General features: G+C 46.5%; 1 protein-coding gene and 1 long non-coding RNA gene across 4 annotated transcripts in view; one reads left to right on the top strand and one right to left on the bottom strand.

The window, feature by feature from the left end:
• Positions 1-18,668, top strand: part of LOC144137726 (uncharacterized) — a 283,271-nt gene that overhangs the window by 172,531 nt on the left and 92,072 nt on the right. For all 3 annotated transcript variants that reach the window (XM_077669670.1, XM_077669668.1, XM_077669669.1), the window contains one exon: positions 10,110-10,201. The gene's annotated coding sequence lies outside the window, so the exon portion shown is untranslated. The remainder of the gene's footprint in view (positions 1-10,109; positions 10,202-18,668) is intronic.
• Positions 1-18,668, bottom strand: part of LOC144137727 (uncharacterized) — a 241,073-nt gene that overhangs the window by 144,345 nt on the left and 78,060 nt on the right. The window lies entirely within an intron of this gene.

The following is an 18,668-nucleotide window of genomic DNA, read 5'->3' as shown; positions in this document are numbered from 1 at the left end:
GCGCCAGGAGACGTCGGGATGAGATAGGCTCGGAATAAAGTAAAGCGAGCGAAAGGCGATTCGGGGAAAAGGTAAGCCGAAGTTATTGCGTTCAAACGTGCTTGCTTGCATAAGGAGAAAGAAGAGGGATCGCTGGAGGCCCGGAAGGGAATTCGGCGAGACGGGCCGTGACGGACCTGAAAAGGACAGTTTTCTTAGGGAGCGAAGGTAGAAAGGGAGGAGACGCGAAAAGCGGTCCTCGGGGCTTATCGCTGGGAGGGCGGGAATCCGGAGCTGACTCGGCACTGGTTGAGAGCAAGGCGCGTCCTCAATGAGCCGAGCAAATCCCCGATAAAACAGTAGACTCACAGCAGCCGGCAGGGAGGAGGAGAAGGCGAGAGGCGGGAGGCAGCTTCCCACCTTGCCGCCGCCGGGGAATATACTGCATCGCACCCGGGATCCTTCCAGGAAAAAAAAACGTCGGCAAGCCGGCGTGCTGGGTACACATACGGCGCTCACTTGAGTTGAGATTCGTAGTTGCGTCTATATTTGATGAAGTTAGAAGTTGTTAGACTTGTTTTGTTTGTGCTTATTAGAGTGCTTTGCATGGACCACACGTTTCTCAGCGTCACCACGTTCCACTGTGCGTTGGCTGACTGCTCACTTTCATTTCGGCTTTCTCTCTCTCTCTCTCTCTCTCTCTCTCTCTCTCTCTCTCTCTCTCTCTCTCTCTCTCTCTCTCTCTCTCTCTCTCTCTCTCTCTCTCTCTCTATTTCTGTGCGTTCATGCACCCGCCGCCTTTACCTAGAGCTATGATAGCTGGTTGGTGGACTGATTATGCAAGGGTACTAACTCGCCCCGAGTACAAACCCGCGGAAGTTGAGTGGTCTGGGTGAACAAAGGAACTTCTCGTAAACTTTAATTGTGATTGCGCCAAGCAACCTCAGGTGTGCATACTTTCTTGATAGAAACAAGAAGAAACGTTTCTAGGGAGATGAAAAATTAACATCCCCCCCCCCCCCGTTCCTATATTAGCATTCTACCAGGATCACGAAAATGTCGGGAATTAATCTCCCGAAAGAGCTGCGTCTACGTTAGCAGGACTCACAGGAAGTCTTCGCAAACTTTCTGAATCTTTTTTTTTTTTTTTTCTGTGGGGCGCGGATTTGCTTACAAGTGTTTGATATGAGACTCATGTTTAAAGAGCCTGAGCAGTACACAACTGAATTCGGTTGTGCTGGGCGTTTGCGAATACCAGGGAAGTGCGAATTGACGGGCATCACCTATGGTTCTATGCATACTCTTGAGAACAGAACGACTTGTTCGCGGGAGATATTTTTATGTCGTCTAAAAGAGAAGTGAGACCACCGCGCACTGTCATTGAAATGCAGAATTCATGCATGACCACCGAACGCCTTAGCCCGAACGCAAGGCAGACATTATTTCAGCAACAAAGAAAATTGGCCGGGTTGGTTCAGAATCATACTCAAACAGTGCAAAAGACGAGGCCAGGAGCAGGTGAACAGAGGACAGCGCTTGTCCCGTGTCTCTCTGTTTTTGTCTCGCCTTCTCCTCCGTATAAGTATGAGACATTATTTTACTTTTAGGTCAATTCGACTTCAAATTCAAGTCATATAAAAAAAAAACAGCTGGCGCGGCAAGCATATAACACCGCGCTCATGACCACTTGTACGACGTAGCCGCTGAGCTGCCGAACCGGATACGCGTTTTGAGTCACTCGTGTACATGATTGTTATAGGTTGTGCGGCGCTCAGATAATGTAGTACTTGAGCGTCTGGTTGATTAATTATTGTAAAGTATCATTTAGCAGTAAATTAATCGAACTATCGCCTAAAGCGTCGCCTCCACACCGACTCAAGGGTTAACAAATGTCAGGTGCACCACCTTTGGTTCTGCGTTTGGTTCCCTTCTTTTGAGCCCGTATTTCGCACAGGGTCGGTAGACAAATGGACGAGTGGTCTGCTTCTGTTAGACTGTAAGATCTTCTTACGTTCACTTGTTCTTAGTCTGCAAGCAAGCGTATCTATAGGCGCATCTTATGTACACACAGCTTTCGTCAGTCGTCGTGAGCGATAAAACAGTGACAGCTCACAGTAATTTGGGGGACTAGTAACACACAGACCAAACTTTTTCCAAGGTAGTGTTAGGCACAGTTAACAACAACTTTTCGGCTGCTCTAATTACGCTTTGGTAGCATTAATCGCAAATAAATACCTTTTACACAAGCTAAAGCTATGCGCCGCTCATGCCGCATATTTTTTTATATATTTTTCAGAAAAGAACAGAAAATAAAGGAACAACAAATGGCACAAAATGGACGAACAGTAAGAACGAGTGGGATTGAATTACATACGCCGACCCCCTCTAATTCGTCTAGTGTCGTCAGCAAATTGCATTAATATTAACAGCATGCTCTCTGCCATGCGTATTGTCAAGGGGTGATTACGGTACCTGGTGTAACGCGCTCAAAACGCAGCCAATCGTCATAGCAAGCCATACCAGCGGACTAGGAAAGCGCGATTTGTGTGCCGAGTCCCATCCGGGGTTCTGTTTCGTATCGCGTGTTCATGTTCGCCTTGCACCCGCCTGCTTGTTTCATTGGGTCTTCTCCGCTTTTTGCCTCGTGGTTGAGATGAAATGAGTCCTGGCTTGTCTCGAAATGTGTACGGATACCAGACCCCAGTGCCTCTTGCTTTGGGTTTTTTTTTTTGTTCCTCACGTGTATGGTATCTCTGATGTGCGTATATCGGATTGCTTGAACTCGTTCAGTCGTTCGTTTTCTCATGAAGTTTGACTTTCACTTTTGATCAACATTTATTTCCAGAGTTTTGATTTCTTACTTGAGTTATAGTTCATGAACAAAGCTCCTGTTTTCACAGCTGTTTGTTTACTTGCGCGGACTTCTTGCATGCCGTAGATTTCAGTCATCTATTAGAGTGTTTGCGTAAATTCTGACGTGACCCCGATTAATTATAATAAATAAGAAAAGAAATACTATCTGTTGTGCTGAGTTTTCTATCATTTCGTCTTTGACCATCGCTATTTTTGGCACTTTTTTCATAACTACAGAAAAGCCTGGTTACAAAAAATCTTTTTATGCGAAATGTCCCCATTGCATCTCACTGAGAGGTAATCATTCCAGCCATTAACGAAATATCGCTTATAACAAAATCAGTTTTCTGTTCAGAATACTTTGTATAATGAGTACTTACTGCTTATTTTTTTAGTTTGGAGGGGCACCACGGCTGGATTCTTTTTATTTGAAGCGCACTTTCAATCCGTAAGCCGCTGGTCGATTCAGCTTTCCGCAATCGTTCTCCCAAACCCGCGCGTGTTTGTTTATTCTTTGCTCGTCCCAGCGTTCGCGTGTGTAAGTAGCAGCACCGCCAACCACTTCAACCCGAGATTGTGTTTGGATTGCGCATTTGGGGGTCATGGCCCCGGACGACATTTTCCCGGGGAGCATTTTTTTCCCTTTCTCCCTTTCTTCCCCGTCCTCTCAGTTGTTGGTTGCTTATTCTACGGTTCAGCGTCCTCCACGGCCATTCGGCGAGCCGCCCCTCCCCAAGCTACTGCCGCCATGTACATTACCTTCCCGCATCCCTGGCGTCCTTTGTTCATTTTTTCGTGTTAGTGTACTGATTCGAGTGAACGCGAATCTTTCTGGGAGCCTGGGAAGTGTTTGTACAAGCTTGCGTGAGCAAAAACAGTTCCCCTTCCACGGTACCCCTGTAAGTAACCGATTATATAAGATTGCCTCCTCCCCGCGTCGTCTTGGGTTCGTACCCAAGGGCTGGGTCTTGGTTCCTACCATGATCATTCTTTTTCTGTTCTTCACGCTTTTTTTACACACACCGACTGCGGCAAACGATGACTTCTCCTAAAAATGGGATGGAAAAAATGTTGATGCAACCTAAATTGAACAAACCGTTCGCCTTTTGAGGAAATGATTTGGTCGTGAGCGAAGCTCGGCTCTTTTATCCTACTTCATTTTTTTTCTTCTTGAAAATGAGGAAGGGAGGGGGGAGAAAATGGAACACATTTAGAACAGGTGCGCTTTTTTTATGTCCTTCGGAAGAGCGTGTACGTTGTTCTTAAACCCCGATAAACTTGTAGCGTACAGCGCGTAAGAAGTTCGACAGGTCCCCTGAGAAAAAAAAAAAAATAGGACTCGAAATTTCAAAGTAGCGCCTTGCTGCGAACGTTCATGGGCTGCAAATGCACACAAGGCACTTTGCTACGTTCGGGAAACGCATTACCCAATGCGGGTGTCTTCTTGTGGTTGTCGATGTTGTTGCTGCTGTTGTTGTTTAAATACGTGAGTAGGAAATGCGCCTACTTTCTTCTTTTGGTCTGTGTGGAGGGGAGCGGGGGTTGAAACCGGGAAACCCGCTGCCTTTGTGTTACTGTTTTTTCTTTGTTTTTTCCCCACTGCTGCTTTTTTTATAGCCTGGTGCCATGTAGTCAGCAATCCCAGATAGCGTTCGCTGGACGCTTGCTTACGCACGCAGTACAAGGCAATGCAGAATAATACCCAGTTCTCGATTGCTGCCACACCATTTTTGTCAAGTGTGAAGCTGCTAACTCCAGCTATATGTTTCAAGGGACCATGAAGACAATGTCGAACTTTGGTTCACTCGAAAGATTGCGACATAACAATAAATAATCATAACAATCTCAATGCAAGCTTCAAACAATTAAGAGAAACAGCTGAAAAGGTGGCGACTACCCAGCCATTGTCTAGCCCTCCCTTATGACGTCAGAAAGACTAGTTTGTCGTTGGCGGCTGCCGAGTAAAGTTACCACTAATACACGTGAATGAGCTATATAATTGCCTGCGTTCCCGTTTCGTCATACTGCTATAATATCATGCAGTAGCACGCTATTACCTTGTTTTTGTATTTCCCCTACTGCATCACTTTTGTCGTTGTGTAGCACGAAATTTGAATGTTTCCGAGTATTAATGATCTTTTCTTTTTGGTGAAAGCAACGTCCTCCGCGTCCGGTACAAAGTTGATGGAGTTATTAAAGGCTAAATCTTTGAAATAACGCAAGGTTGTATGTTGTGTTCACATTCTCTTCAATGTAAGAGGCTGCCACGTCTACGCTCTTGCCCCAACTTCCAGTTCCATCGAGACGCGTTTGCTTTCCATGGAGATTACACGAGTGGACTGAACAACAGCAAAAAAAAAAAAAAAAATCAAGCGGATGTATCTCGGTGACTTAACCAAGTGCTTAGCAAAATGTTCCGCGCGTTTTACGCCCGCACGTCTACAAAAGAAATTGTGGTTGATTCCTCCGTCATAGGAGTCGGTAAAACCCGAAAGTGAAATGTGCATCGAATTATGCAGCTGAGCTTGATTTGCGGGTCGGCGGCTGTCTTCTGGGTGTGCTTGGATGGCGAGGTCGTGCTCGCGGGTGACTTCGGCAAGGGTGTAATGACATAATTTCCGTGTCGTTTGTACTGACATCATTTGTACTGACATCGTTTCCGCCGGATACATCTTGGTGTATCCGGCCATAAAACCCTTTCGTGTTAAAATATAAAACCTGAATACGAACAACCCTAGCTATAACGTACTCTTTTGTTCTAAAGGTTGCTTCCCCGAAAGAAGACCCTATGTGCAGGAATGCACCCTTTACAGGCCGCTTGCTGCGTTGTACTGGCGTCACTTCCGTGACGGATATGACGTCACTCAAATGTTTGGGTACCCCGGAATAAAACACTTTCGTGTTAAAAAAGTGCTCACCAATACACCACAAATGCAGTTCCCCTCTGAAGCTGCGACAACTTCAGTTCGCCCTTTGCTGCAATGTGTGGGAACGCACGGACGCGCTGCTTTCAAATATTTCCTTGATCGACCTGGGCAAAGCGGGTGCTGCACTTCCCGCGAAAACATCAGATGAGGAGCTCTCTCTCTCTCTCTCTCTCTCTCTCTCTCTCTCTCTCTCTCTCTCTCTCTCTCTCTCTCTCTCTCTCTCTCTCTCTCTCTCTCTCTCTCTCTCTCTCTCTCTCTCTCTCTCTCTCTCTCTCTCTCTCTCTCTCTCTCTTTCTCGTTTTTGAAAGCAAGAAAATAAACGAAACGTGCATAACGATTACCGGTGGGAAGGTACGGAGCAACAAACAGACCTATCTATAGAGAGAAAGAAATAGACAAATGCAAGAAAGGGAAGGTTGTTGTTTGCTGTCGAATATCATAAGGTCGTCTTTTCACGCTTCCGAATTTGGCGAGCGCGACGCGGGGAGCTGTTGAAGGGTAGACAACCCCACCTTTTCGATGTGCTTCAGTTGCTGCAACAAACGGGAAAACTTCATTGAAGGCGTGCGCGGGCTCGTGAGGCGCCTGATTGATTTCGTTTGCTGCGCTATTTCCAAAAATAAAAACAAAGTATTCTGTGTTGTGCGTGCTCCATAATCTGCCTCACTTGTGTATCCCATCGGGCTTTTGAAAAAAGAAAAAAAAGAAGAGAAAAATGTTGTGCTTTCCTACATCCAATGGTAGGTGTATTGGCTATATGCATACCGTTCTGATGAGTTACCGTTTCATCATCATCATCATCATCATCATCGTGAACAGCCTAATTCGGTACACAGAAGTTCCTAATTAGGCTCTTATATGGAATATAACACATAAATCTAAGTTTGCAGTGAGCGGTTGCTACTACGTACGTGTTTCCATAGCTACGCAATTCAGCCCAGTGAGCATCACGCACGAACTTATCAAGATGTAAAAGTTGGAGGATGCGAGAACCACGTAATGGAACATGTGAGAGAGTTAGTGATCGAGTAAAACGTGTACATGAGCAGTTGAGAAACCCTTTTTTTCTTTTCTGGGAATGCCGTATCGGAAGCAGCGCTTGTATCGTTGGTGTTGGAAAACTCTCGTTTTCGCTATTACCCGGTGGTTATCGATTGCAAGCATGACCTCAGAAAATAATGAAGGACTGAAAAAACCTTCAGCCTACGCCAAGGGCAATGCTGGGAACAAAATGTTTAGGCTAGAGCGCTGTACGCAAACAAAGGCACAGAAGCTATTACCACGGCGATTATTGATATCATGTCCGGTATAGTGAAGAGCGAAAACATTAAACATTATGCCGAATGACATCCACGCGCGTCGGTCCGTCGCAGTGTGGTTTTCCTCTTTGTAACTATTTTCAATCATCGCGCAATGCCAAGCCCATGCTTTCGCGTAGCTCTCTCTTCTGTCAGAATGGTCACAACAGCATGCATTGGTAAAACATGAAGGACTGTTTACGTAATGTGATACGAATTTCCGCCTCAGCTTCCGATCATTACTTGTTTTTCTGCTGCGTAGCGTCGGTGCATCTTTCGTGAGCACTTATTGATTCTCTGGCTCTTCGAGTGAGCTGGTGATGACCATGTTGTCGTGAAGTCTAACGGCCGACAGGTACGGCAAATGACCCACAGAGCGTCATTAGGACATGACGGCAAACCCGACTAGGAGGAGTTTCCCGCTTAGTGTCATTAAAATCTTCCGTTTATATGTACATCACATAAGTAACATCACATTAACAGCGTGTGTTACTTGAAGGCCGTGGTAATTAGTCGCGAAAAAAAGGTGTCACTGTGTTAGAGTTTGTCGAAAACATTTATCAAAGCAAATGACAGGCTTATATTTAAGGTTGTTTGTTGTCGGGGTTTATATTTTATACAAATGGGGGGGCTACTAAATCGGTTTTCCTATTTTTCAAAGTGATAATCGCGGTGAAATCGGATTTTTTTAAAACCATCCCTTAATTCGGGTTTTTTTCTTTGGTTAAGTATTGAGGGGCACTAAGTGATATAATCAATTTATTTTCGAAAGTATCACGAGCTTGTTAACCCCAACGCGCTAAAATTCGGGTTTTTTAGAAGCTGGTAATCTGTGAACCCTAACGCGCTAAAATTCAGGTTTTTTAGAAGCTGGTAATCTGTGGGACATAAGACATTTAGTTCTAGTGACTACTCTCCGATATTTAGTATGAATCAGTACTGATGACAATAAAGAGCATTCATAACTGCGAAGAAATGAAACATTTTATTGACAAAAAGCTGGTCATCGATTTTTTACACATTACCGTTTACGCACATTATCATATACATGCGTAACATGTCGGTCTCCATTCGAGAAGTGTCCGATCGTTGAACGTGTCTCAGCTGGGAGAAAGTTTTCTGGACTTCACAGCTTTTATTAGCGCGGCACAACACTCTGAGTGCAGAATTTGCGCCAGCATGGGGAATCAAGCGTTAGCATAGTGCCAATAATCAAAGAGTTCGAAAGCTGTGTTTGTGGGGCTTGCTTCCAGCGGGTATTGGTTGACAATTGCGCACTTTCTAAAAGTCCATTCGGGAAGAAATGGGGTTTAACCCGAATCTCCTGAAACATGATGTTCGGGGTGTAAGAGTCGGGGTAAAAGTCGGGGTAAAATATGACTACCCGAAAGCGAACAACCCAAGCTGATACTCGACCCCTCCTGGTAGAGATCTTGGTAAGCGCCTGGGATACTAAATTGAAGTAGGCTTTGTGGTCAACTGAAAGAGGAAAATAGGAAACAAGAACACGCTTCGTTGTGTTAGAATTGAACCTTGAAAGAATCATCACTATCCTTCCGTTAAAGCATCTACACTCCCAACCCTCAGATATCCAGAAAATTGCGTGTACCGAATGAAAAGCCTTCACGGTTTATTTATGAGAACATAACCTATACTACGCCACTCCGCACTACGATTCGCGAAACAGCTACCATTGAGAATGTCGGGTGTGTTTTATCACTATTTCTTCACTATTATTAACCTGTTAAATTGTGAATACACTTAATTAGAGCGCTCTGAAATAACACACCACTGAAAAAACAGCTTACCCGTCCGATTACCACGACATTTCGAAGACCCCATTTCTTCACAACCGGTGGACAAAAGTGGAGCCTTTCTCCTCACAGACAGGCTTACAGACTCGTATCTTTCAGTGTATCATGACCGTGTTATTTCTCGTGTCGCTTTGCCCTCTGCAGTATTTCGCGCGACAGCCACTTTCTTACGAAGCCACATTCCTTCGCTTTGCATCTCAAAGCCTTTTCGAGAGAAATGAACAAATAAAACGCGGGCTGAACACCGCCGGATTGCCTCGTATCGAGGGCAAGAACCTCCCAACAAGGCCTGGAATCCCGACAAACGGGCCGAAATGGACCGATCTAAGACGCACACCCAGATGCCCACCGCATTTCCTCCGCCGTCTCGGAGCCTCCTCCATCGTCTATGCAGTCTGCCACGTTCAGCGCTAAAACGGGAGAACCACTGGAAAACCAAACGAGCGAGCAGCCAAGCAAGGGAAAGACCAACTACAAAGCCCCGCCGTCGCCTCTCTTTATATTCTGCCACAATTTCTGCGTGCGTTTGCATTGCACGTTTCTTGAGAGTCGACAACCTATGTATACAAAGGTCTATACACTTTGTCTCGTCCGTAGTCTCCTTATTTTCTACGCTTTTTTTTTTCAACTCACATGCCTGAACCTCGCAAGTTTTTTTGTTGTTGTATATTACGCAGCATTGTTAGTTGCGGAATACAGACACCCCCTTTTGAAGATTTTTTTTTTCCTGCTCGTAAGAAAAGAGAAATAGGGCGGATGGAGTAGGTTGCCCACTTTTTTCTTTCGCTTTCTAAATGCCAAGTTTAATTCTTTGTGGCGTACACGCCGACTCCGAGCGGTCTACCACCTTTCTTCCTATTAAGGTTTCGAGGTAATTTTTTTTCCACCGCTTGTTTTTTACCCTCTTCCAACGAGAAAAAAAACAGCGGCGTTAGTATTGAAAAACTGAACGGCTGGACTTTTTTTGTTGTTGGTTTTCTGCGTTTCACGATGAATATCAATTCCGCTGGAACAGCACGTACAGCAATGACGCAATCAAGCATAGCAGTTTCTAGTTTTTTTTAATATGGTGGAGTGCACAATTAACTGAGAACCAAAAGAATAAGCTCAGCAGCCTATTTTTACGCCCGGGATATTTTCAGCGCCCTTATCCGGTTTTGACGCGCCTGAAAAAGCATACAAAAACTGTTTCGAAGGAGATGACCTCAAACTTGTACTTTTCTTTTGTTGTGTTACAGGCGCTGATGCACTGGGGCTTCGACGTGCAGCGAACCGATGCCTTGGAAGAAAAAGGAGCATCTTTATTTCAGTAACAACGTCCGCATAAAAGGTGCGTTCCTCCCTGGTACGCGCGCTAACGCTATTGTTCCGTCATTGCCGCTATTTTCTTTATTTGTGGCTAGTGCGCTCGGTTGCCACGGTAACGGGGTCACTTGTTTGACTTCATGACTACCACGTCTGTATTCTGAAATGTGGTAGGAATACCCCTTCAGCCCGGATTTCTGAGCACGCTGACAAACTACTGGCCGGAATCCTACCGCAATCCATATATCCGGTATTTATTCGTCACGTGAACTCAAATATTTCGCTGTATAATAAAGTCTCAAATGGTCCTTTAATGGGCGGACCTGAAATACAGTTCAGTTGTGCGCAGCACAATCTTCGGAAACACGCTAGCAACTGGAACGCAGCGCCTCTCGGACATAGTGGGGCTAGCGCAAGCTAGGACACACGCAAGGGTTAATGGGGAATGCCTCAGGAACCTCAGACTTGCTGATGACGTTGCCTTGCTAAGTAACTCCGGGGACGAATTCCAAAGCATGCTTACCGCACTGTACAAAGAGAGCAGAACCGTGGGCCTGAAAATTAATATGCAGAAAACTAAAGTAATAAATCAATAATCTCGGGACAGCACAGCGGTTTGAGATAGGGTGGCGAGGCAGTGGAAGTGGTAAATCTACTTAGGCCAAGTTGTGACCCCGGATCCCAGCCATGAGGCAGAGATAACTAGAAGGATAAGAATGGGCTGGAGTGCATTCGGCAGGCATTCTCAGATAATAAATGGCAGCCTACCATTGTCCCTGAAGAAGAAAGTGTATGACAGCTGCACTTACCGCTACTCATTTACGGGGCAGAAACTTGGGGGCTCACTAAGAGGGTTCAACTCAAATTGAGAAGGACTCAGCGAGCAATGGAACGGAAGATGATAGGTGTAACATTAAGGGACAAGAAGAGAGTGGAGTGGGTTAGGGAACAAACGCGTGTTAAGGACATATTAGTAGAAATTAAGAAGAAGAAATGGACGTGGGCATGGCATGTAATGCGAAGGCGAGATAAGCGTTGGTCATTAAGGGTAACAGAGTGGATCTCTAAAGAAGGCAAGCGTGGCAGGGGGCATCAGTCAGAAAGTTAGATGAGTAGATGAGATCAAGAAGTTGGTGGGGATAAATTGGTCGCAGCTTGCACAGGACCGGGATAATTGGAGATTTATGGGAGAGGCTTTTACCCTCCAGTGGGCGTAGATTGGCTGGTGATGATGATGATGATGAAACACGTTTACCAGACATGCCTGTCATCAACGAATACTAGACCGCCGCCGTGGCAGCGCGAGTGAGAAATAGGAGGCATGATTCACATACTGTAAGAAAATGTAACAGTCTCGTGAATCCGTCCCGTCGTTTATACAGCGTAAACACCGAATTATTACAGCAGCACCGTCTACGAGACGCGTGCGCTTGTTCATTGGGCAGTGACATGACCCACACAGCGCCACTGCTGTCAAATAAAGTTGAAGAGCAAAACTGTAGCCGTCTCCAACTTTGGGTAACTGGGTGGGTCATCGTGATACCTGAATGTTTCAGTGACCAAACAAAGAGCTCTGATATATAGTGTACACGGATAGGCTGATTGTTAACGGACATCGCATGTTTACGCGCACAACCTCGAAGAAAAACCGTACGAGCCCGGATAATGCGGAATTCATCCCAACATACATAACTAATGCGACTGTCGAGCAGTCTGTGTTTTATACTACAGATCCAAGAATTCTTCCATTACAGTGTAGCTTTGAAGAGGTCAAGCCGGGAAGGATGGATACGTGGGCTCAGCAAACAAATAGCTTACTGATTCATGATGTTGAAGCAGCATTGCCGCTAGAAACTATGACAGCTAATATAGAAACAAAAACAAAGGGGGAAAGAAAGGGGAGGATCTTCAGTGTAAGACAAATGTTCCTTCGAGCATGACGTAACCATTTTTCGTTGCTTCTGCGAAATGCGAACAAATCAAAAGGCGCATTCAAATGATCTTCCTTTCCCTGCAGTGCGTCGCTGCTACTCCGCCCTCTCTTCCAACGCTTCTCATGACTTTACTTTGTAGCCGCGAGTCTTTTCTTTCGACTTGTGTACACTCTGCGGCGGTTTCCGGAGCACTGCAACGACCGCTGAAAGCCGACGCGACACGAGTGCGTGATTTCGCTTCCTCTGCATTGCATCCTTCTTTCCGTTCTTTCCAAGAGCAGCGCCGAAACTTATTCTGGCTGCGACAGCCGACGACAACGCTGCCGCGCTCGGGAGTGGGGGGACAACACAGTCCTCTTTTTGCCGCGCGCTCTATTCGTTCAGCGATTTTCTTTTTTTCTTTTTTTCCCCGGAGGAGGCTGGCAGCAGGCCGCAACGTTTTCCGGGGTAGGGGAAAGAAATATGGTCGCGGCCGAGCCGAGAGACAAGAAAATGACTGGAGAAGCAGTACATATACGTAAAGGGCCGTCGGCGTCTCACGCTGTTTGTAAAGTGGGGCATGCTTCGTTTGTTCCCTAAGGCCGAGAAAGTTTCGAACCAGTGCAGCGAGCACTCCAGCATCCCCAAATAAGTAGGAGGCTGCAACGAGTAAAACCGGAGATGGGGTGAGGGTGAACACGGCATCGAGAAGACGTAACAGAGGTGAACCCCTGCAAAAGAACAAGAAACAAAGCCTATCTTCGGAATCTAAGCAACACGGCGTGGTGGGGGAAAGAGTATACAACGTCGGGGAGTAATTCGGTGTATGACAGAGCGGCCCCCTTGCAGTGTACATGTGACGCGGAAATGGGCATCATCAGGCGACAGCGAGCGTATACGTCATTTCCGCTAGCTTGCCCCCCGGGCGGCGTCCTTTCCAGGAGGGGGTGGCATCAAAACAAGCACCGCCGAGCGGGCAACGACGCCATCGCGAGGCCGGGTCGGGGCCAATCGCGGTTCTGATCTCGCCGGTTCAAAGACCTCTTTAGGCCGCGTGCTCGCCTCGAAGGCCGCCTCGCGTATACGCCAGCTCGCGCTGTTTTTGTTCGCGAAACTGCGTTTCCATGGCCTTCATTATCGTTTGTCTCTTCTTTCCATGCCGACTAGAGAGGAGGAGCAGGCTGCCCTTCTTCAACACTCACCACTCTCCCATATTCTCTCTCTCTCTCTCTCTCTCTCTCTCTCTCTCTCTCTCTCTCTCTCTCTCTCTCTCTCTGTAGTTGGTTACGTAAGGCGATCACTATCGGGCTAAACGACTGCTACTCGCTGCGAACCGGTTAGCCGTAACGTGCATCCTCGCGCGCATACCAATTTTTGCGTCGGTTTCTGAGCTTGCGGGCTGGCAGCATGAAACACTTTCGAAGTCACCGATGTGCAAGTTTGTTTTTTCTTTCTTTGCGGGGCATAAGTAAACGGGGGAGGCCTTTGAGGCGGATGATCGCGTGCATTTAAAGCAGGGACGCTAACTGTTAAAAGTCTCTGTTATGACTGCGACTCAAAACGCCATCACATTATCCGCAAAGTGCGGTTGCAGCTAGAAGTTGTATTACTAGCTGTATTACAGGGCCGCAATGTAACACAGCTAGTACGGGAAGATCGCATTACGCGGAACGGTAATCGGTGTTAAGGTACTCTTTCCAGGCCTAATATTTCTCAGTGGGGCTCTCGGCGATTTCGCGGCGTCGTTGGTCGTTAAAATTTGTGCGCAGCGTGAAATGCAGTCTTCTCGGTCACGGCGCATGCCTTTTGCGTCTCTGGAAGTGATCGCGTGATCAACTAACGCACGGCGGCTCCGGCGGTATCGTAGAGGACCGGATACGGGTGCTGCAGCATACCAGTAGCTGGTTGATATCGCTTCACCTTATGCGGCGGGATAAAGACCCTGCAATTATTGCACCGCCTTGGAAATCGTAAACACGCGGACATGATTTTCTTGCTGATTGATTGATTGATTGATTGATTGATTGATTGATTGATTGATTGATTGATTGATTGATTGATTGATTGATTGATTGATTGATTGATTGATTGATTGATTGATCTCTTACTGACCATCAGTTCTCCATACTCTGGAAGAACCGCAGTTCACCCGTATCCAACGCATAGGGTGTCTGCTCAGCCGCCGCTATAAACATCCTTCCCTAAAACTCTACCATAGCATATATCTGCTGAGCGAGCCTCCATTTTGCTATAGTTCAGTTTCATTCAAATAGGTTCGTTTTGATAGCATTTAGCGGTTATTTCATTGCCAGTTTACACTCAAGACTCTATAGGAACACAACAGTCGGGGCTAACAAAACGGAATAACTACGTACTCTCACCTGGTGAAGTTGTCCGCCATCGCTCAAGCTACGGCGCAGTAAAAAACACAAACAAAGACAAGAAAGGAACATACGATGCAGCGCTGTCCCTTCAGCCCAGACATCAACCTTACTAAGTTTCCCGCCATATAAACCAGAACCTTATACAATATTGCATGAACATTGGACAAGGAATCCGCAAAGGTCTGGCTATTCTTGCTTTGAAACTTATTCAATTCATTCGGAGAACTTTTGGATAGTGCTTTGAACTTCCGTACCACCTTTCGGCTGTATTTTGCACTCGTTAACAACGCAACTCAGCAGCTGCAGCGCAATTCCGTAGAATAAATTAACATTTGTTCCTCCTTCTAACCTGATACATGTATCAAAATATATATACACTGTCCCGATTGTACCCTTTTTTATGCGCTAATCCGAAAGTGCGCATTATCAATACGGCAACATGCTGCACAACCTGGAGAGAGCAGTAAAAACGCGACAAAAGTATAGCAGGCGTTCCCGCAATCTTATTGTTCCCTTCGCCGTATACGGTAGCAACCTCGGAGCTAAAGTCTGCCCCCCCCCGAAGACGGATGGCCGATGCACACAACTCTTGTCGAGCCGAAATAGGGGCAGCATCGACCGGCGCGCTTCTGCATCTCTCGCCAAGCGGACCAATCCGTCTTGGCTACACGCGCTGGCATTGTGCATGGTAGTTTCCCGTGCTTTCCGTGCCTCCAGCGCGTTTTAATTTGGCCTCGGTGCCTCTGCACTTAATCTATGCGAGAACACCTGCGCAGTATTTGCGTTTACTCATTGCTAAAGGAACAACGAGCTCGTAGGTGGGTAGTATCCAATGTTCGCGTGACGCGTAAAAACTAAAAAAAAAGGTTAAGTGGAGGAGACTGGAACAGAGGGGGAGATGATAAATGCCGGACTAATATTGCGATAAGAAAGGGAAAATACCATTGATTTTGTGTATCATGTAGCTTGAGTTGAATAATGAAGAGGGAGCTGCTCTCGGTAGGTGCGCTTGCTTCGCTTCTCGCATTCGCGCTACTTACCCCTTAACGTATAAAATGGATTCCAAAATCATAAAAAGCATTTAACAGATGCAGTTAACTAGTGTTTCAGGAAGAGGAGTTCCTTTTTTCAGAGTAGAGTACAGACTGACTTCACGCATATTTCTTATATATACCCAATACAACAATACAAAGAGAAAGGCAAGGAAAAAGAGCGTGTTCATACAATCGGATCATGATTGGAGGGCAGCGAAAAGTCGTGAAAGACGAGGGAAGGGTAAAAAAAAGCTGCTTTTAAGATGAGGTGATTTAATCATGTGAGAGCGTTGCATATCGATATACAATGGGGTAGCAGGAAAAAAAAATCAACTCAAGAAGTTAATCACGCAATCTTAAAAGTAGCTTTTTTCACACTTCCCTCGTCTTTCCTGCAGGGGATGCTTATTTCCGTGAGAATTTCAAAAGTTAGCCGTGCTACCTGACTTGCTTTGCGCAGGGATTCTCGATTTTGTTTGATTTTCCAGACCATTCTGTCTCTCAGTCCGCAGTATACAATCTTTCAGAAGGTTAGTTTATACACTTGAACCGCGTGTCTTTCCGCCTTTACGTATACCATGGGCCGCATTCATGAAAGTCGTGCCACGGGGAACAGCAGTGCACTCGGTTACATCTTGTAATCACGTGGCTGGTTGCATATATAAAAAAGTGCTACGAGTTGTGCCGCGCCTCCGCCAGATGGCACCACGGGTCCCGCGACCGAGAGAAGACGCAGTGAAACATCCCCCTCGCGAGGGGCACGATCAAATGCAGAGCATTTCCGGGGGCGCACGACGTTAAGTAGTTTACGTTACGTTAATGTTGTTGCACTTGTGGAAGCTGCTGACGAGAGAGCGCTCGTCAGCAGTAATTTGAATGAGTCAACGATATAAGGCGCGTTGTAGCGTCCCATTCTGTGTCGGCTTTGTGGCGCAGTGGGTAGAGCACCATGTACATTGCGTTCCGCCCGCAGGGTCGAGGGATCGAAACCTGGCGCCAGATAGTATTTTCTTTTTATATAGTAGGGAGGGGTGCGGTACGGACTACGGACGTCAACGCGGGTGACATCGTGAGTTACTGAAATGCTCTGCATTTAATAGGCGTACCACTCTTTAAAATAGGTCAATGAATCCTTGGGAGAACGACGCATAACGAAAGTGTGGTAGTGCGGCCGTACGGACGCGCTTTTTGGAACATTCTCGTATTTCCCACAATCGACATATCGCTACTAATTAAGGACACTGTGGCAGCGTGCACACGGAGGAAGATTGTTTCCTGACTCGCAACGATAGCCTGCATCGCCTGTTCTCGTGCGCCTCGAATCATTCGGCAGCACAGACTTCCTGCGCCGGCGTTCCCATGAATCGACCGAGCTCGAGCGCATGTGCGCGCAGCCTTCCCTCTGTACACGCGGCGCAGCATGGGAACGCGACGCGTTTCTGAGAAGCGGCTGCCGTGCCCGGACCGCCGGCTTCCGCGTCTTTTCGGTGATTGCCATTTTCCGGATCTCGATAAGTCTACGCTACTGCTTCGAGCGTTTCGTGCCGCCTTCCGTGTCGTTGACCCGCGGGCTTTCAAGCCTGAAGCGGCATGGGAAGGTGTACGTCTAGTTGAAGTGCGTCCTATATGTCTGCGCAATTGTTTTATCGTAAAATAGCACGTCTCCCTGTTGCAAACAACAACAGAAAGTATCTGCACGTGCGGAAGTTGCAATGTGCCGTCGTGCATGATCATTGATGGGTTGATTGATTGATTGTGGGGTTTAACGCGCCGACGCAACGCAGGCGATGAGGCGTGCCGTAGTGGAGGGCTCCGGATTAATTTTGACCACCTGGGGATCTTTAACGTGCGCCTAAATCTCGTACACACGGGCGTTTTCGCTTTTCGCCTCCATCAGAAAAGCGGCAGCCGCGGCCGGTAATCGAACCCGCGACCTCGTGCTCAGCAGCGCAACGCCTTAGCCACTGAGCCACCGCGGCGGGTCATGCATGATCATCATCGTAAGCAATGTATAATACTAAGGCTGACGATGATAATGGGTTATGATGTGCGGACGAATGTACGCACGTACTGACCTGACACCACGATGAATCGTCATCGGACCATGGTGGTGAAAGTTCCATGTTCTTCATAATCACAATTAGTCATAATCGTCGTTTTCACCGTGCATTCACACCTCCCCAACTTGTTTAAGTCGAACTCAGAATTCGGCTGTATGCCAAATTTGTATACAAAAAGCGCGAATAATGATAAACATGACATAGATACAAGAAAGGAGTAGCAAAGTGATAGCATAGTGCCCCGCGGTGTGCCGGACGACATGTGTACTTTCGGTCACTGGCTTTTTGCTCTTTTGTTCCTGTGCTACGTCCATCTTGAAGCACTGTGGCAACTCAGATTGGGAGGTTTTTGTTATTTAGTAAACAACGGGACTTCATCGTAGCGAACCAGCAGCTGTCCCAATTATATCGAAAAAGGGGCAGTACTGAACTTTATTCGCTCCGTGGGCTGATTTCACAGTCATCTGCAACTTTTGCGTGACATGGCGTGCCTATAGCCCACGATTGAAAATTTAAATTAGTTTACGTATGAAGCTTGTTTTCAACAATGCGACCACGTTGTCCTTGTACACAATGTTGCCACTATCTCAAAAAAGACAAAAAAGAGAAAGAATAAATGAATGAAAGAAAAAAGGAAAGAAAGAAACTAAAAAGAAAACAAGAAATATAGAAATCAAGAAAGGAACAAGGAAATAAAGAAAGAGACAGGGGAGTTGCTGCAGAACAGTGGACGTGAACTGAAGCTTTCCCCTCACTGCTCCTTCTTCCGGAGCCTTTCGTGGCCCTATATATGGGAGAATTAATAGTACAGTCCTTGTTTCCTTATTATCTCTCCTTTTCTGACCCTGATATTTTCTCTCTTTCCCCTTAACCCCACGTGTTGCCGTCATTAGAATTCGAGATTCAGCGCATTGTAACGGCCACGGCCACTGAAATATGTTCTGCACAGCAGCGTGCTTTCGGATTGAAATGATCTGAATGAGGTTGGTTTTAGTTATCACTTTTATCGATCAATACCTGTGTCATCAGAGGATTATGTTATCGGGCAAAGAACTGTCGCGTTGTCGGGGTGAACTGTTCCGACAAAACTTGCTTTCGGAT

The sequence above is a fragment of the Haemaphysalis longicornis genome, unplaced genomic scaffold (assembly GCF_048455015.1).
Source record: "Haemaphysalis longicornis isolate Haplotype H1 unplaced genomic scaffold, Haemaphysalis longicornis Haplotype H1 scaffold_49, whole genome shotgun sequence".
NCBI lineage: Eukaryota > Metazoa > Arthropoda > Arachnida > Ixodida > Ixodidae > Haemaphysalis > Haemaphysalis longicornis.
This window is presented reverse-complemented; position numbering and strand designations above follow the sequence as displayed.